The sequence below is a fragment of the Chamaea fasciata genome, unplaced genomic scaffold (assembly GCF_029207755.1).
Source record: "Chamaea fasciata isolate MVZ Bird 193981 ecotype frontalis unplaced genomic scaffold, bChaFas1.0.hap1 SCAF_6, whole genome shotgun sequence".
NCBI lineage: Eukaryota > Metazoa > Chordata > Aves > Passeriformes > Sylviidae > Chamaea > Chamaea fasciata.
The window spans coordinates 50,989,627-51,010,551 of NW_027094091.1; the positions used below are offsets into that span (position 1 = coordinate 50,989,627).

A 20,925-nucleotide genomic window follows, 5' to 3' on the forward strand; every position below is an offset into this window, starting at 1 on the left:
AGAATTTCTTGATTTCTTTTTTCCCCCTCTCAGTCATTGAGTTTTCAAACTTCTCCCTAATTTGATGAGAATTAGAAACTTCATTTTGCTTTACTGTATTCGAGTAGTTTCCTGTGACCATTTGAATGTGGACAGTAGGAATACTTGACAAAGAGCAATGACTGGGAAGCTAACAATGAGGTTATAAATGCTGGCAGCTCTGGACATCCATTCAGTGCACTGCAGGGGAATGCTGACAAGCTTGCCAGCTTATCCTTCAATCTCCCATTGAAAATAGTAGTTCACTGACATCTATTTAAAAAAAAAATCTTTCAAATGGAACTTTCTAAGACATTCTTCACTGTAACTTCAGGACCTCATCTCCTGCATGTGAGCTGACTTCTTGGGTGTGAGGATCCTAAATGGATGACTTGAGTGTTGTATGACATTAACTCCTCACACTGAACCACCAGCAGCTTATTCAGTAGGAGGAAAGGAAGGACCTCAGGGCCACTAGGAATGGGTAGGAAAGGATGAAGCAAATACTACATCACTGGCATCTCACAGTTTCCAAGTTCTCTGGATGTACAGCAGGGATACTCACACCCATCTATGGCACTAGTAAACACACCACACGAAAACGAGCTGGATGAGTGGCTTCAGCACACAATGCAAGTAAACACATCAATATAGCAGGGAAAAAAAATACCTGTAACAGGAGAGTCTTGGGGATCTGTGTAAATGCTGAGACAGATGCCACTGAAGAAGTGATCTTTTGTGCCACCCTTTTCAAATAAACGTAAAGGAGCCACAAGTGCCACTATCGCCTGGGTGACCTCATCTGAACACAGAAGGGATAATATAATTACTACTATAAACCTTTTTTTCTCCTTTTAGAATCTAGGGAATTGTGTGAATTCAGTGACCTATCAGCAGTTAAATTTCAGCCAAAACTGGGATTCTGATTTCTGCTAGGTTCCAGCATGCCTCCTGTATAGGCACAAGGGGGATGGGGGGGGGGGAAGAAAGAAAAAAAAAGTATATAGTTTTCCCCTTGAACAGCAGCCAGCAGAAGTGAGCTGTCAGGCCACTGGACAAGATGAGCACTTGACGTGAAATGTCCTCCATAGCACAAGAAGCCTTTGTCATCTATCCTTCACCTTCTTATCCCTTTAAAATGTTTCTAAAACAAATCCTGTGTTTTGTTCCGGCTCCTGTGACTTTCTGTCCTCTGCTCTGGAATGTGAAGAGAAGCTAGACAAAACATCAGGGAGGCACTTGGAGAAGGAGGGGACCTTCAATGCCATGCAGCCTCCCCAAGGATGAGGCTTGCAATCCATTTCTGTATTTCCAGTTGGCATGAAAAACTTCCAATAATCATAACAAAACACACATTGAAACTGTCTATGTCTTAGCAGAAATTTAAACTTCTAGCTCTTCATTCTGAAATCTGTCCTCAGTCAGAGAGTGTTAATAAGTTGACCCTTGCTCATATTGCCTGAACTGACTTAAGATAAACAATGCTTTTGGCATTGGATTTTGTTTGCTTGCTTGAAATTTTTGTCAGGGCCATGGAGATAAACGAGCAATGAATTGATAAAACATTACAGTAATGTGTTTCAGTGGTTAAATATTTTGGTTTCAACTAAAATTATTTTAATCCTCAATGCACCTTCTGAACTGTTTTTAACTTAAACTAGGAAAAAGTTTTGAAATTTCTTTACAGATATGTTCTTTGTTTTAAAGGGGGGAAAAAAAGAAGACATTTCAAAATAAATGGCTTATGTCTTGGGGAGTGTTAATGAGGTAAGACATCTCCAAAGAGACTGCAGAGGGACAATAGCACACGGACTGTGGTGGTTCCACAAGTGCAGAACTGCCCCCCAGCAGTGAACGCCCACTGAAATGAAGCAAAGCCCAGCCAGGAGGGAGGGAGGTGGAGAGGGGGAGAAAGAGGGAGGGAGAAAGAGAAAGGAAGAGAAGGGAAAAAAACCCCAAACTGTTGCAAGTTCATGCACCCCTATTACAAATTCGTTTTAATTAAACAAAGAGATTATACAGACATTGCTGACAGGGATTATCAAAATAGAATGGCGCCACCTGCCCCTTGCAACCCAATTAATTAGCAGAGAATCTGAGGTGCCAATTATCACAAAGGAATAAGAAAGGATCAGTAAACACAGCTCATGATGAACTTGAAAATTAACTCTTTCAGCTCACAGCTGAAGACCCATAGCCTCACATACAGCCCTGATGCTGCTACAGCCCTCCAAAAGCCCACACTGGAAAGACACAACAGACTTCTCCAGACCCCTCTTTTGCATGGTTTTGTGAAGTATGATCACTCCTGCTCTTCATGAAGTTCCAAGGGCACTTTTAAAAACTCTGTCACTAAATTTAAAGAGCATGTAAAGTCATTTAAGATTGAAAAGGTTCCTCAAAACAAAACTCAGACCTCTTACTCTGTTCTGAGGTACGTCAGGAAAATTTAGATCTCTTCTCATGTCATACCATAGAGGTTTTAAGGCATTGAGTCCCTGAGTAGAATTCCAGTTACACCAATGACACTTTCAACTTTCCCTCCTCAGAAGAGCAATGGGATCTGCTGCCTTTGAGGGAAGGCAATGCTGCTGTGTCTTAGGCAAACTTGTAATCACAGCTTAGCCTTACTTCATGGTTTCCTGGAGGCCATAAAAACAAATGAACAATAAGATGCAAAGCTATGGAAGCAAAAAAGGCAACCGCTCCCTTTTGATTTTTTTTTTCTGAGAAATATAATTTCTTTTAGGGAATGTTTACCTTTCCAATATGCATATGCTCATTTTACACTTATATTGACAGCTACTGCAAGTACTATACAGAATGATAAACTTAGGTTGTAGAGCTAAGTCTCAACACAAAAAGAGTGGATGAATCCTCAGTTATCCCAGTGTAAATTCTGTGTTTTTCTGTTGTCTTTGCTGGATTTGAGTGTCACAGCTACAATTAAACCCCACTCCTGTCTTTGTGCTATTTCTCTCTATTGCATTTGAAACAGGAAAAAAAAGGTGGTTTACATGACAAAGTATGTCATTAAATACCAGTTAGGTGAAACTGTATTGACACAAATGGGGAAAAAAATTAATCTCAGAAGTTTGGAGTTTACTGTCAACATTGTTCAACACTCCTGTAAAGAAATATGAGAACAGGGTGCTACAAGCATAGAGTGAGGCACCTGTAATGTAACTGGATCTAAATTAATCACACTACTGATATTGCATGATATATAATTGCACTCCCATATCTATCTTGAGAACTGCAAAACAAAGTCCAAATACTTCAACAATGCAAACTGTGAAATACAACAAGTTTTATAAGCAAATTTATTTGCAATGCCAAGCTCCTTTTCTAAGTGCCTGCTGGATCGTTACTCAATGGCTTTATTGTTTTGGGATCAGAAAGCGAGGACTTCAGCTCCACAATGCACAGTTTGTCACCCTTTGGATAAAGGAGCTGTGAACCAAAGCAGCAGGACATTCTTGCATTTAACACAGTGTGCTCTGAAGAGTGGAGCACATGCTGGCAAGACTTGAAAGCCTTGAAATGCCAGCCAGTTCCTCCAGTTAAATTGGTGAGACCTCCACATACCTGTGGGGTGTGAAAAGGCCCCGGTGCTCATCATTCTGCATTAGGATTGAGTTCATCTTATCAAATGGGCCTTTGAGCATATTGTGGAGTAATTTACCAACCGAAAAAATCATAACGATTTTCCACTTCATTTACCTCAACAGTAGCTACGTAATGTCAATAGTTTTAAACATTTAATTAGACACACCACGTGTTTTATGCTCTACTAATTACATAAAATTGTGCTCAATAATTTTCTTCCCATTGAAACGAACCTTAAGCAGCTGTTAAAACACTAATTAGGTGAATGCCTCCACGCTGTGCATTTGACTCGGCGCCAAGCGCATTCCTCCCACTGGTGAGCGGGGTTTTTCCAGTGTCCGTGATGCAACCCTGAACGCACGTCAATCTCTGCTGCACCACACAGCTAAGAGTGAACTCCAAACATTTGTTTTGGCCCTCACCTCAGAAAATTAACATTATATATATATATATAATGCAACCGTTCAGAAAGCTATTCAATTATACTGGGCTCGTAGTTTTTTGTGCTTCCATTTTTATCTCCAAAGAGCAGCTAAATTTGACGCGGAGCTTGTTACTTGCAATCTCCTATGAAATCAGCACTTTTTACTACACTGGAGCTGCCTTACAGACGTTATCTCACAATATAGTCAAGTGAAAATGCATTGCTGAGCCTGGTACAAATGAAGCCTTTAGTACTTAGATATTTTAGGGTTATTTTGTTGCCAAAATGTTTTTAAAAAGTTATGTGAACCACAGTTATCCATGCATACAGTGGCAAGGGATGGGAAAACCTTTTTCTATTTTCCAGTTTTACACAAAATGGTAATTCAGAGAGGTTTTATTTATTTTAAATATCCTTAAGAAAGGGCATTTAAGTCTTACCCTTGACAAGTTTGATGTTCTTAATGGCATCCAGAATTGAGTGAGTACCTCTGAATGTCTCAACTGGCTTCACTCAAAGCTTTAATCCTGGATGTAACTTCAGTAAAATCAGGTTCTCTTAATTAGTGACTAAGTCTGTACAGCTGCAGGCCTAATCCTGGCATTCCTACAAGGACAGAGGCCTGGAAGAGGGGACCAGATTGCCAATAACAGGAACTGTCTGACAGTTCCTACCTCAGCAGTCCCCCAAACCTGCCCACGCCTCTGTGAACTGGGATTTTGCTCTTGAACACATCCTGATGATTCCAGACTCAGGATCTGTCAGAATTCCTATAAGAAGAAATTTCCCATAATAACCATCCTCAGAAACACATATGTATACTTTTGTCTACATCTTTTTTCTCTTTTTTTTTTTTAATTAGACCCTAGTAAGTATATATAAATCAAAAAATCTAAAAAAAACAGTGGTTTTTTTTGCCTTTGACAGATTTTAAAGTGTTATCTGAGTATGCCTGCTGCCTCTACAGCCACAAAAGTATACCTGTTACATTACAAAAAATAGATGGTTTATATTCTTGGTTAATATCTGGTCTTCCCAAATTACGTTAACGATACTTCTTTTTTAATCATTTCCAGTGACTGGGGATCTAGCTGACAAAGGGTCTTCTAAAATACATTGCACCTGTGGACTTCCTTCTTTTATAGAAAATTAAGAAGCACATATCCTGGCTTCCCTTTCTAGTGCCATTAGGAGCTGCATCAGGTGTACTGTTGAATGTTTTTTATTTTTTAACTGGAATGCTCTGAAGTCAGGGACATCACTAATAAAGGACACAATTCGAATCCACATACTGCATCACTGAACACTGTAAGAACAGATCTGCTTAAAAGACAAACCCAAAACATAAAAGGTGATGAATTCCCATAGTTCACATCAACCTCATGTACCTGTACAAATGGAAGATATTATTTTCTTAAAAAAAAAAAAAAGGAGAAGGAAAAAGAATTTGACATATTTAATGTCTGTATATAAATTCAGAAAGATTTTTTTCCCCGTCCTGTTATATTGTGTTGAAAAACCCTGCCAGTGCAACAAGACCACGCACAACCAAGAAGCATTTCCTAGGTAAAAAAGTGCATTTTTCTGTTCTCTGGAGGTTCCCAGCTTAGCCTGTTTCTTAATCCTTTTTCAGATAGTAATATACCTGTACAAAGTGGGTAAAGGAAGGTATAGCTGAGGCAAAGTTAAAATGAGCCAAATGATTTCCCTTTTTTCAAACATCCCTTCACATAAGAGACAGAGTCTAAGTAAGTCTTCACCAATTAGATTATACTGAGATATGAGACAGGAACAAATGGAATCCGTATTTTATGTACCTTTGAATATAATTTCAAGTGCTCTTTCCACACAAGACCTATAAACTTTTCCTGGTAACTAAGATGTCATTGAGTCTCACCATTAAACTCTTGTGTCCCAATACCGAGTTCCCTTCCTGAACTATTTCTTTTACAGATCAAAATAGCAAATCTAGTGTTTGTTTTCCCTTCTTGCAGGATAAAAACATCCCCATCCACCAACTAATCCCAGCAGGCTGATCTAGGAAAATGTCATCTGAACAAGCTGATTGGTGTCCAAGCACTAATACTTCAGGACAAACAAATAAACAAAAAAAACACGGAATTTTTTGTGCTGTTAGAGATGAAAAATTAAGTCCTTTCTAAAATAAGTTGGGTGGTCTTGTACCTGTGAAAGGGAGGAATTAATCTAAGATGTATTTCTGATAAATATTTAAATGGAATAGGCATGGGCACTTGTCACGTATTTGGAAATTTAATTTAGTACATGATAGTCACAGTGTTGTCTTCTGCTTTTGTGTGTGGACTTTTTTAACATACCATAAGGACAAGGATATTTTTATTTTTGCATGAATAAAAAAACTGTGAAGATTCACTTACTTTAGTCTTCTTCCAGAAAACAATAGTGGAAATTACACTAGAGTGGGAGAATTACACTGTACACATTTTCCTCTCTTCAGTAGCCAGTCATTAAGTTTGGAAAAGACTTCTAGGATAATTGTGTCCAGCCATTAATCCAGTGCTGCCAAGGCCACTACCGAACTATATCCCTAAGCAACACATCTATACATTGTTAAAACACTTTCAGGGATGTGTAACCCGCCACTTCCCTGGGCAGCCCATTCCAGTGCTTGACCACCTTTTCAGTGAAGAAATTTTTCTCCATATCCAATCTACACATCTCCTTGCACAGCTTGAAGCCCTGCCCTCTTCTCCTATCACTTGTTACCAGGGAGAAGAGCCTAACCCTCACCTGGCCACAGTCTCCTGCCAGGGAGTGGTGCACAGCAATAAGGTCTCCCCTGAGCCTCCCCTTCTCCAGCCCAAACACCCCAGTTCCCTCATCTGCTGCACATTAGACCTGTATTCCAGACCCTTCCCCAGCTCCACTGCCCTTCTCTGGACAGGCTCCAGCACCTTAATGTCCTTCTTGTAGTGAGGGGCCCAAAACTGAACACAGGATTTGAGGATTTGTGTCTTTCACACAAAGCTCATTTCCTCTTTCTTCCTTTTTACTGCAGGAGCCTGTTGCACTCACCTGCTGCAGCCCACATAACTCAATTATTTCCTTTTTATGCATAATGTGCAGCACAGTACAGGGGCTACAGGGCAATTTTCCCTTTCCAGCTTCCATATTTACTTCACGGAAACTTCCTTTATCAACCACATTTGTGTTCTTAGAAATATGTTCATTTCAATAAAAATGACTTACTGTTTTATGGAAGTTGAAGGCCAATGACCCAAATCCTGTAAATCATTAAAAATACTTTTTCTCATAGAACCCTGAGTTGCTTTTTTCTCAGTAGCAGAGAAAGCATTTTACTATAAAAAGTTACATTTTTGCCCACACTAAAAATTCTGCATTAAAAATACACTAAATGAGGGACAGATGTTTAAAACAGCGGACCTACAATGAAGTATTAAATATTGCTGGCACAGTGTGCCCTTTGGTACAGTTTAGTCTCTTTTTGCAATAGGCATGTTTTCACAGCTGTAAAAGCACCAGAAATTACTGTCTTTGCTCCAATATTAATATAGAAATCTATTAAAAAATACACCAGACTGCTGAACAGAATAAACTATTGTTCATACATTCTACCATTAAAATAATTTGCTCTTACAAATTAACATTAAAGTCAAATGTTTTGAAGTTGTTTAAGAGGAACAGTGTCACTTTGAAGAATATATGGATTATCTATACAAAACCAAACAATTCCACTTTAGTCAAAAGAAAAATGCAAGCCTCCTAAAGAAATCAAACCTGGTACTTGATGTTTTGCTCAATGACAAACAGCAGCACAGAGGTGGAAAATCTTGTGTAGTCTCACTCCAAACCTGCGCTGAGAATGCAGTGTAGGGTTAAAGCCCTCTTCCACAGGTACAGGTGATGTCTTAGAGCTATAGGAGAAAGTGAGACAGGTCATCGAAGGGCAGATTCTGTGGTCTAGGGGATTTTTGTGTTAAAACATGATAAACATAAACAAGATGGGCAAAGAGATAACACATAGAACAGAATGATGATACTAAAATCTTCAGATCTAGTAACTGTGAGGATGAACTTGGTAAATCCATAAACCACAGTAGGACATGCTAACCACTATACATGGGTTTTACTACATTCTATATCCCAGGCTGGTGGCTCAGAACTCCAAAATCAAACCTCACAATTTCATACTCTTTGCTGAATTTTGTCTCAGTCTGTGCTTCATTTACTTGAGCACTAACTAAGCAATCTGAGATCATCATAGACCTGATGAAGTGATGCCTACTTAAGTTTGCAACCTGTCTGGAATAACAATAGTTCTGAGATGTCCATAGCTCAATTCATTTTAGTCAGTGCTACTTCAAATATCAATTAGGAACATTAGTTGTGACATGAAACTCTTTTACTACTCAAAGCAAGAAGATGAAATGTTACAAAAATCTGCATATAATGTTAAATGAAAGGTGGAGGACTTAGCTCGGGTCCTTGAGGGAACCAGGAAAAAATAATTCTATTGAATGTGCATGCATCTAATAATCTTTGTCTAAATTCCTGAAAAAGAAGGGATGGGTTGCTGAGGAGATACAAAGCTCGATTAAAAGCTCAAAACCCCAGAAACACTGTTTTAAAAGCTAGGAAAAAAACCTAGAAAAAAGGGCAGAACAAGACAGGAAAAGGACATGTATTGGCCAGCCCGATGAACCAGCAGGATGCAAGTGCATACAGTAATAGAAACAAAACCACACAAGGCTTTGGGAGCACAGCTCCTGCTCAGTAAACAAATTCCTTGGACTGGAGACATTTTCTTGGAAGGAATTTTTGCGGCACAAACATTTCTACTCTCTTCTGGAAGCCCTGGAAAACCAAACCCAAACCTCCCCCCCCTCCCCCCCCCCCCCCCCGCATGCACACACACACACGCACGCACAAACTGAAGATGTCGACAGGCAAGTGAAACAGGATTGTCATCCTCTAGAAAGCCCCTTGTTATCTGTCTTGAGCAGGTCTTTGCTCTTTGTGAAGCTCAAAGCCCATGACATAACTAATTGCTGCCCTGAAGGAATGCCCACATCTCTGGAAGCCTTGTTGCTGTGATGGGCATGACCCACACAGAGCCCCACCAGAGTTCCCCCAAGGGGTCCCAGCAGTGCACACCTGGGGATGCAGAGGGATGAAAGAGCAGCACTGCCACCATGGCCAGCACATCCCAGCACATAAGGAAACAAAGAGAGCCCTCACCCCTCTGGTTAGGCAAAAAAAAAACAAACAACCCAGGGGCTAATAAAAATGTAAGGAGGGAAGGGAGAGGGGGGAGTAAAAACAATCTCTGAGCAGGAAAACAGGATAAATTCATTGAATAAATTATTTACTGGAATTATTCACTTAGCTTCAATTACAATCTATCCATTCTATCCACCATCTACATCAAATTATAATAAATTATTCTATTATAACTTGGCTTCATGCCTGCTGATTTGCAATAGCTTATTTTTTCAGAAAATAAGTCTGATGCTGTTCAACCTTCCATAGGATTTAGATGTGCACACCTGGACATACCTAAAAGACAATTCCTTTTTGAGAATCTCACTCCTGTAAATTAAAGAGAGGGGAGCGAACATATTATATTTAAATTGCAGCAGATATTCTGACAATGTTTAAAAGACGCAAAATATTAAAACAATAATAAACCAAATATATCCTGTTGCTTTCCTGAAGAGTTTGGTGTATGTCCTGTACTGGATACTTAAATTTAATTCTGAGAATATATAAGCACTCTCCATCCTTCTGCCATCAGGCCCCTTTACACAGCAGATGTTTTAGGATTCTTCTGAATCTAAAATATCTTGTTCTGCTTTATCAGACCACCTCTGAAATTCAAAAAGAGTACTACTTGAAAATTAATTACAACAGGATGCAGAAAAATGGAAAAAAAGTGTTTTTCTATGTAATACATAAAAATAAGATTGGTTTCCACAGCCACAGAGAATAATTCTTTCTTAGGAATCCAAACATGCACTGGGATAAAATGAGCACAGACCAAACTAAAAAGTCTAGTTATACTGAAAGAACAGCAGGTGAAATGTGCAGTTAAGTCAAGGGTTTCCAAACATGAGAACACTGCTCACCTTCCTTTCCTCATTCCCATACTCCTACAGTCTCTGCACCTATAAGCTAATCATACAGACACTGAAGTTTTAATTCTATATACACTGTAACTTTTGCAACATCATTGATTTCAGCACAGCATGTATCATATTGTGGATGAAAGCAGAAACAACTAAGGAAAAAGGTGAGCAAAACCCCTGACTTTTACAAGTTTTTCCAGTACTTTATGAAACAACACTACAAAGCAAGAGATAACCAAGGCCCTATGGGTCTCTCTTACCAGGGGCAGCTGCTGCAGCAGTGAGATGAGGCCAAATTCTACCCATGTGAGCAATCTGAAGGCAAAGTTAAACCAAGTGGGTCAAAGGGTGGTCATGCTCTGAATGGGAGAGATTGGTTCTGTCCCTGGCAAAAAATGAAGGACACCTTAGAAGACAGCAGCACAGAGGAATTCCACCACAAATTCATATCCACATTTCAAGAACCTGAAAGCACCTTGGATGTAGCTGCCTCAGGTTCCACCTTTTCAAATGTGCATCTCACAAGAAATGCCAGACATCACACCAGTAAGATGAAAACAATCACTTTTTCTGTCACTCCTTACAGGAAAAGTATGGGGTTTTATTTTGCTAGTATCAATTTGTTCTACTATGCTAGAAGTGCTTTTGTAATCCTACAAACACACCAGCACTACTTCCATGTAGTTTCATTGCTGTGTCTACCACCATTAAAGGGTAAGCATATACTTCAAGACAATAATTCACTTAGCCAGTTGCCAGAGCCAGCATTATGTGAATAAGCTTGATAGATCTCTGTTCCTAACCTATCAGAAAACAATTTATGGAATCTAATAAATTAAAAATGAATTGTCTCCAGCGACCATATATTTCACAATAAATGTACTCTCTTTGATCTCAACTGACTGTGCTATGTTTTAATTAATTTTTATACAGAAGTTTGCTATTGCCCCTTAAATGGATTTTATACACAAGACTAATCAGCTAGCATTTTCAGCTGTGCCTTTGTCTTTTCACCTTCCAACCAAGTTAAAAATTCACAGAATTCTAGAATTTATGGCATAGCTTTCTACATATAAGCCTTTTCAATTTAAGGAAGGAAAGACCTATATTTTTTCTCTGCTTTCTTGACCCCAACAGGCACATAATAGAAAGAAATACATGCCAACAGCTTAAGGACTTGCCTCTAGACAACGTGACTGTGGAAATGAACCCCTTTCTAGCTCTCAGCTGCTTTCTTACCCAGCAAAAAGTACTGGAGTTACTTAGTCACTGTGTATCCCCTCCACAGTCTTCTGAGATAGGTATAGAGCCATTTGGTATTGCTGTATGGAACAGCAGAACAGCTGGCACGGAGTAGGGTTTTGGCCCTATTTCTGCTGGGGTGCCGTAACTGCCCATTCATGGGAGGATTTTCCTGTATCAATGACCAAGAACCTGGAAAAGGCATCCATGACTGAAATACAAAATCCCCAATTTGGGCTGGATGGTCTATGCACAGATTATTGAATGCATCTAATGTGTAGGTCCTGGCATCAAGGAAAGAAAATACCAGCAAAGCTGGGGCAGAAAGCATTAGCCTGAGGAGTAAAACAAAGGAGAAATGAGGAGCTTGGCTACAGATAGCATTTACCTCCTGCTTTGCCACGGGAAGTAGATTCTGTTCACCTGCAGGACTAAAATGCAATAAAAAATTCCAATTCTTTAGAAATGAAAAGGCCTTTACTCCCTCGTCCAAATTCTCCTCTGTCTGTATGAATTCATGTAGAAAGGTCTGTGGCTCTTTACATGTTTTTGCGTAGCGCCATCATTATCCTTGCTTATCTGTGCTTACCTGCTGTTAATCTCTGACGGGCAGTATTATGCAAACACTTAAACTATGAAACATGCTATGTTTTCATGCTATGGATATATTTTATATCCATAAATACACATGCATAAACATATATTTGTGCTTTGAAAATGAAAATAAAAGCTTAAGGAAATGAAGAAAGTATCCCATAAATTCCAAAGAATTCCCAGTGAGAAAGAGAATAGTCAATTCAGCCTCAGCATCAGGCATCACTACACAACAAACTCTTGCTGCATACCATGTGGTCTACAGTAAAGTTGACAGAACACCCACTGAACAAAAGGCCAGAAAACTGTCTCTCTAGAGGGGCTTAAGTATGTAAGGATCCTGCCTTGGGATACAGCCAGATGACCCTAGGAGATCTCTCTCAGCATTTTTCTATGACTGTAAAAATGGTTATGGGGATTTTAGAAACTGGTATTTTAAAAACATTCTTTACTCCAAGGAGAAACTCTGTCAAGTAGCCTTCTTACACTTTGATACTGTCTGTAAGTATAGTAAGTCTATACTTACCATAGACTGATATTATGAGTAAGTAAGAATTTGCAGAAAATAAATTATACTTTTAGAACATGGGGTGGTAACTTTTTTTTTTTCACGTACAGATGGTACAAGACCATTTATAATAAATGTTCAAAAATTAAAATAAATTCCATAATACAGACAAGAAGTCAGTGCAGTGGGAACCAAATGGGAGTAATGGGACCCAGGTGGTTGGAATGGGTACAAAAACCCACATAGATGGCCATGTACGGCACAAATTGGAGCCTGGGGATGATTATAACTGGAACCTTCCAAAAGAAAGAATGGTCGTAAACTGTTAATTGTATCAATGCAAACATCTTGGTGACCTACCACTGAGAAATGAGTGATGAGGGAAAAGTGTATCATTTACAGCTTTAATTGTAGCTAATACAATTAAATAGTGTAGACACTGAAACTATACTATACTAAGGAATATATCAGTATAGGGAATCATGTGCAGAGAACTTTAACTCTTGATTAGGATGAGACCTGAGCATAACAGAACTGGCAAGACAGAACTTACTTTCAACTTGAGTCAAGAAACAAACAGCCACACAGCTTCAAAAGTCACAGGACAGAACTGTCAGGTAAGCACAATAAGAATAATTAGCAGAATAGAGAAGCCTGTCATCCAGTATGAAAGCTGGTAGAGCATATACATTTAAGATTTTAGTTATATGGTTTGGGCCACTGAAACACCTTCATTTGCTTATCCATCTCTCTATTTATTTCAAGACAGAAGGTTAACATCCTATGCAAAAAAAAGATCATGTACAAAGCACATCTAGCTCACGAACAAAGCTCTCCTGGATGAAAAATAAACACTTTTAAGAGGTTTTTCCTGAAGAGAAAGAATATGTACAATACGGCACAAAATGCTAACAACCAGCCTAGATGAAAGAGGCAAGAAGCATTTCTGCCATTGGGTATGTAAGGTTAATATCTTGAAAGGATGTAGAGAGACTTTTCCAGCCTTGTTGACAGCAGAAGATACAGGAAATTAAGAGCCCACATCCAGGACGTTGTAGATTTGTGTTTTATAAAGGTGGCCAACAAAACGTGTGACTGAAGGACACCGCACTGATTTTAGTACCCTTCTTTCACTGCAGAAAGACTGAGAAAATGCACACCGTTTTATTTGCTGCACTTTATAAAGCAGTGTGGCCTCTTCTTTGGCCCCTCGAGGATTCTGTGATAGCTGAAGTCTGCTTGTTCGCACTTTTTTTAGAAGGAGGGAGTAATTTTTTGTCGAAGGAGGGAAAGAGAGGGAAGACATTGCTGCTGTATATCACAGTCCAGCGTGAAACCTTTAGAAACACTTTGTATATGTCCATGTTGAACACCAACGAAATATCAATTTGCTAACAACACACCCATGTAGCTATCAAGTAACAGTGAACCAGAAGGTTTAACTTACCAAGTCCCATGTAAAGTGAATTTTTTAACTTATCCAGATTATCTTCTCAAAAGAAACTGGTATTATTTGTTCCTATTTAGATGACACATCACCCCAAGAACAAAAAGATCTAAAGTACACATTATGAATAATATGGCAGAGGGGTGGTGGGGTGTTGTTACTGTTTTCCATTGTAGTGCCATTCATTTGTTAATCTTTTTTTGGTTCTGTTTTGTTTTTCAATGAGAACCTTTGTAGCATATAGTATAAAATTAAATTTAAAAAAAAAAAAACAAAACAAAAAACAACCTGAAAGGAACAGTGAGGAAGCAATCAGAAATTTGCAAAATTATACAGACTGTAAGCAAGTAAAGAGCAGAGCACTCTAGGTATTAAAAGCAAATGGAAGCAAAAGTCACTGCTTCAAGATGGTAATAGAATAAGACCAAAACCAGCCAACATCATTAGATTGACCTACAATCTAAAGGCAGACAATGTAGAGGACTTTTTTTGATCAAATTAGAAGGCTAAAAATATGAAATGTGAAACTTCTGAAAAACAGAAGAAGAGAGGAGAAGAAGTGAATTCATAAAACACAAAATACATCAACATAGCAGCTTAGTAAAATCCATGTAAGTTTGGTGCCAGTAACCCAGTCAATACAGTTTCTGATGGTAAACAGCCTGAAAGAGGTGGCTGGCCTTTACTGGAGGAAGAGAAAAGATCTAAGTAAATCCAGTGTGAAAAAGAAATGAAAAACATTTGCGAAAGACACAAATGGTTTTTGTTGGCTGACGTCAACAACGGGAAAGCTTCCAGTAGATCAGGTCTGGGCTTGCCAGCAGGTGTTGCTGCAATTATTCAGAACAATTAGAGGTGATATTTCCAAAAGCACAGAGATGACAGGTCCAATAAATAAGGCAAGCATGATATTGTCAACAACTGAAATGTAAGTATTTCTCATAAATCTTTTGAGGACCTGTGCAACTCAGTATTTTAAAGCTAGCCACCAGGGCCTCAAATTTTATCAGTCATACTAGTATGGAATAATATCCTTCTCCATGACTGATGCCACTGAAATCCCCCAAACAACATGATTTCTATATCCCCTTCCCTATGGAATTGAATCTCCCCTTGACAAAGAGAAATATAACTGTGAGTGAATACACCAGATAATATTTTCACATAGCATGTACTTGAGCGTATTTATTCATTTTTAATAAGCATGGACTTTCACTGATGTTGACATTCATTATTATTTAGATTAACTAACTTGATTAGTCGCATTACAATTTTTTTTCTTTTCCTTTGAGGAACATCTCCAGTATTTGTATTTTTTCACTGTGGCTATGCTTCAGCTTAGAGGAAGGCATAAAGCGGCTCTCATGTTTAGATGTTGAACTTTTTCAATATACTATGTCTATGCATGCAATATTCTCTAGCTGGGCATCCAGGTTAACAACAGTTTGGAGATAAACACCAAACACAGTTTAACAAATTCACCTAATACTAAAATCTCCTCTTTTTGCCATTAATAAACTGCATTATGCACACCCACCATCATCAGGATTATTTAAAGAAGGTTCGCAAAATTATGTCCACATCATGATTTGCTGTCAAGCCTGATTTAAACTGCATTCTCAATTCATTCATCAGAGCTTTTTTTTTTTTTTTTTTTAACTATTCATCTTTCTAACTACTTTGGATAAGAAAAAGTCTGTTAAATAAACCAAAGACATGATATATCTTGCATCATCTTGAACCATTAAATTTCTGCTCATGGAAATCAACCAAGGGTTTCAGTGGCTTCTTCACACTGAACTGCATCACGAACCTCATCCCTGCTGTCTTGCTGTTAGTTTTACAGCTGACTTCAGTGGACTCTGCTAAAAGCAAACCTCTCTGTCATTTACATCATGCCCCGCATTTCATGGAAAACCTGCACTGAAAAGAGATATTTTTATTTCATTCAAGGAAGAGGGCTAGGCAGATGGCTCATGGCAAACACTCCTTATTTCAATGTTATATTATTGAGACATCTCCTAGATTTGTAGCCCAGCCTCAGGACCAAGAGTCAGTCCTCCTCCCTGGCATGTTTCATGAAATACTGACTCAGTGCAAGTGGAGTAATGACACTACAGTTCATGCTTCTTTTTTTATAATTAATTTCCAATCATTCATATCCTTTGAGCTGAAAGTTAATTACATGCTCAAGTCACTTACTCTGAGATTAAATGGTACCAGTTCCTTGCATGCTTAGAATAAGCGAGCACATTCAGCTTTCATCTTAAAAACATGCACATTGCTGTTTGCCTCAAGAAAGATGCATTAATGGAGACTTTCAAAATCTTCTCAGGATGCAAATTGCTGTTTAAGTGTCAGATATTACTTTATTCTAAAGGGCTCTGAAGGTAGGAAAAGTAAGGATTCTGATAACTGTCAGAAAAATTAAAAAAACTCCCTGAGAGAAATAAGACCTGGTAGAGCAAGTAAAGGATGAGAAGTGGTTTGACTGAACAGATGCAATGAAAAATCACTATCTGTCTTACAAAGTGCATTTTCTTAATCTACAAGTTTAAATCAAACAGAACAACAAGAAGTTGTTTTTCCAACACCCTGCTTTACAAACGACACCTGAAGTCATCCTGCATGCTCTCTAACTCACATTTGAAAGTAATTAACAATTTTGTTGACAATCAACAAACCAGAGTAAAATCCAGCTCATTTTCTCACACCACTATAGAGCAGATAAAAGTCATCACCATTTATTTTTGCACTATGGAAAGCAGAAGTATTTTGGAAGACAGGTTTTGGATCTCTGAAGGATGACAGCATTTGCACAGAGTCCTTTGCTAACTCTATATGTACTTTACAAACAAATCCCCTATTGCACACAATCCAAGCTGGACTTGTTAAAAACTGGGGAAGTGACTATTTGAAATAGAATCCTTTTCCACTCACATCAAGTAGGTATGAGATTTCCTTCCCTTAAAATGTTGAAAAGGGCTGCAGAAAAACTCTTTGCCTTGTGAAAGATGCACAGCTGCTCTCAGTGGCTTCAGAAATGGAGTCAGCACCTGCCATTTAATGCCTGTGCTACTATAAGGAAATAAGAAACATCTTTTTTTCTAACTGGTACAAAATAAAGCAATATCCTTATACTATACACGCAAGAATAACCCTTTCAAATTCATTCTGTTATGCTGAGAAAACATGATGTAAGTGCTACTCTCAAACCCACGGTGACCTTGTGCACAATGTGTGGAGGAGACAAGCAGTGTGAAGGAACAGAGGCCAACTTCAGCTGGAATTTAAGCTGGCCTCACTCATACTGGCACAAGATAGCTGACAGCCACAGGTCTACTAAAGCAACCAGAACTACAACACTACACGTGCATCAGACTTGTAACACCTGCACTTTTCAGCACAAGAAGGAAGGAGTTATTCTCAGTGAAAATCATCCCAAGTGAAAGGCGCAGCTTAGAAACTCACCTCACACACTCACCGCTGCAGGCACCAGGACCCTGGGGCAGCTGACAGGGTTGAAACGAGCTGCCCACCAGCTGCACCCACCACAGACCACTCCCAGGATTGCTGGCCACGAGCAGGTGCCAGCAGAATTGGTTTCCTTCAAGCCCAGGGGACAGCAGGGCTCCGGGCACAAGCTGGGCAACCCAGCTCTGGGACAACCCAGAGCAGGTTCAGAGTACTTGCCCCCTGCTAAAGGCTCTCACAGCACCAGGAGAAAGAGTATTTTAGCACACACAAAAAAATTAATTAGCAAGAGAAAGGGTTACAAGTTCCATAATTCACAGGTCCCACATTAATGATTAGCTAAGTGAAGGAGCTGCCCAGTTGGTAATTTGATTCGCTGGAAAGGAAAAGGCACTCTACGGACCTTGAAAGGTTTTAGCAGAACTGTGTGTCCCAGGTCACCCTGCTTCCTCCTGCCTTCACCATCTCATTGTCAAGCTCAATTTGCCAGCAAGGTCCTGACAATAAACACAAAGATACATTTCAAGGTTAGCAGGCAAAACTCTTAGTGGATGTCATCATGAGCCACTGTAGTGATGAAATGAAGGAGATGCAGTGTTGGAAAGTGTTGGGATTTTTGTTTTGCTTTGCAAATGGCATAGTTTTATTCAATTATCACTCTTCACTTATTTTACCTTCATCGTTAATACTTCATATGTACCAGTGCTGCTAAAAGTAAGCAGAAAAACATTCCTGGGAAGTTGAAGGATATTATTTATTGCTTGGAGGGAGAAATGAATGGTCTGCTAATCTCTCAAGATACTGATATGTAATTTTCCAAGTCAAAGCACTGGGACAATGTGCTTGTTAATTAAAAATCACACTTTATACTTATGCTTTCTGAGGTGGGATGAAATACAGTAAATATCAATGATTCACTGGCTTATTTCAATTTTTATAGAAACCATGGTCCCACTTCAGTGCCCTGGCACATAGTGCAAAGTGTCGTAAGGGATATTCTGACCTTAAGTGAGAGATTTCAAACATATAGCCTGTGGGCCAAATAACATTGTAAGCCACAAGGATAAAGAAAAATCAGAGCATTTTGTTCTCTGCTGCAAGAAATGTATTCTTGAGTGTCAGTTTGACACAGGAACAACAGGCTGAAGACTTTCAATCTGCACTTTAGAACACAGTAGTCCCCTGGTCCTTCCTCTTCCTGACCACTGTCTGAAGCACTGCTGTTTTGTTGAGGTCATCCATGTTAAAGTCTGCCTCTATTTTTCAACATGAAAGACAGCATCTTAACAAAAAAGCACATTAAAAGCTCCAGCTCTTTTCCCAAATCCTTCTTTCTGTATAGTCAATGAGGTTCTGCGCATTTGTAACTCTTAAAGTAAGAGAATTTCAACGCAGATGAGATTTCAAAACCTGTCTGGGACTACCAGTATTCAGTAGTTTTAACTATGAATCACAGAGAAGTGTTAGCAATGGCATTATATTTTTTTTCATACAAATATTAAAAACTTCAAAGAAACTGGAAGCAGCAGCAGTAGTACACAAAAAGAAAATTAATGGCATGAAAACTTGAGTTTTCTTATGCTCTAAGTACTCTCATATCATGTCCAAGACCAAGATAAACTTGAAAGGACCGTTCACACTGCAAATACTATTTCTAAACCAGTATTAACAAGCAACCACACATCGTTCTCTGCATTCTTGATTTGCCTAAATGAGCACCGGTTAAGCAACTAAGTCTTGCTCAAATAAAAGTGGACTTCCTCTGTGCAGGGAGAAAGATAAAGGTCAGTGATCAAGGGACTTGGTGCCCACAAATACAGTGTCCTGGAAATGTATGTGCTATTGATATTGAATGTGCACCTGCCCTCAGGCTAAGTGGTGCTCCTCTTGAATGTTAAATACTCTCATGATATCCATATGTAACATTGTGAACGTAACCATTTTAACCAAGGTTCTCAGTGACAGGTGAAATTCAATATGAAGCAGCACTTGCTAGTGATTTGCAAACACAAATCAAACCGAAAAATCCAATACTCATTAGCCATAAAAGGACTAAATTCTGATGCCAGCTCAGTTTTTAAAAATTCACGGCAGTGTGCCAGTAAGATCACTGTAGAGGGCACCTGCAGGCAGGGTTCAAAAGTTCTGATTAGGAAGGTTTTTCAGGTTAGGAGAATAACATGGCTATTCATAAATTTAAAGGTGGTAAGGAACAGAGAACGCAAAATCTCACATGCCTGTGAGACATGGCAGCCAAAGAGGAGCTCTCTTAAAGAGGGAAAGACACCTGACTCCCAATACATAAATGGTTTCCTTGGTTGCATAAGCACGGTTTTGTTTTTTTTTTTATTTGCTCTCAAGTTTATTACAAAACATGAAGAGCTCCCAAAGTCATCATCGGCAAGCTATGGTATGGAAAAAAGGCAAGGTGCCACTCTTCTGGCACTGAAAAGTATCACAACTGAGACAACACTGGCATAAGAAGTCAATTTATGCTGATTTTCCCATTTCTGCATGGGAACACAGATATTTAAAAAAGGACAAAACAGTGCAGAGGATGTCAGCTTGAAGATGGAAACAAATACCTTCATGTTTATTATTAGGAAAGAGTTTTCCCCAGATGATGTCTGAATGGAAAGGAATATTAAAAAACAAACAAAAACACCTAAACAAACAAAGAAAAAAAACCCCAAACATAGGTTTTACTCTTCAATCTCTTGAGACCAAGATATTTCAAAAGGATTTCCTCAGAAATCACAGAGGGGAAAAAAGAATACCCAATAATACCCTGCTCTGAATTGTATAATTTTCACATGGAAATTAGTATTTAAGACAGATCACAAAACACAGAATGAGTCAATAGCCCAGACATTGGAAGTGCCACTTTCAATAGAGATCCAGGTTGGAGTCCCCAGTTCAATAAACATCTCAGCATACATACAAAAAGAAATAGACACAGGTAGAGAGGCTTGAAGTGCTCAGGTTCAGCAAGAGAAATGAAGCCCCACATCACTGACCTGAATCAGACAAACTCATGAGATTCCACTTGAACCCTTCACAACCCACATATGTGCTCTTTTCATCAGGTACTGTCTTGTTAATGTAATGGTCTTTGTGATTCTGATCCAGACTATAACAGCATTCCCAGATCCGAGACAGCTTTCCAAAATATATTTTCTTTAAAATTGATGTGCTACAAGCTAAGTTCCTACACTGGCACACAATCATCAGGAATAATGTCAGAAACCATGCTCTCCCCAACCTGATAAATCAACAAACCCTCCATGGACTACCTATGTCATTTCTGAAGTGTAAGGACTCCAAAAGACTACCTTCAACCAAGGCATGCACCTTATGAAGGTACCTTTTAATGTACATATGCATACCCTTTTCTTTTTTTTTTTTTTTGAGAAAAAATGCTTACTTTTCTTTTTTTCTTTTTTTTTTTTTTTTGAGTATGCCATGATCTCATTTCCCCTATGAA

General features: G+C 38.9%; 1 protein-coding gene across 7 annotated transcripts in view; it reads right to left on the minus strand.

Moving 5' to 3' along the window:
* BMPR1B (bone morphogenetic protein receptor type 1B) overlaps window positions 1-20,925 on the minus strand; it is a 239,296-nt gene that overhangs the window by 89,897 nt on the left and 128,474 nt on the right. For 2 of the 7 annotated variants that reach the window (XM_066186351.1, XM_066186349.1), the window contains exon 4: window positions 7,829-7,965. The exons of the other annotated variants lie outside the window; for them this stretch is intronic. The gene's annotated coding sequence lies outside the window, so the exon portion shown is untranslated. The remainder of the gene's footprint in view (window positions 1-7,828; window positions 7,966-20,925) is intronic. 7 annotated transcript variants of the gene reach the window in all.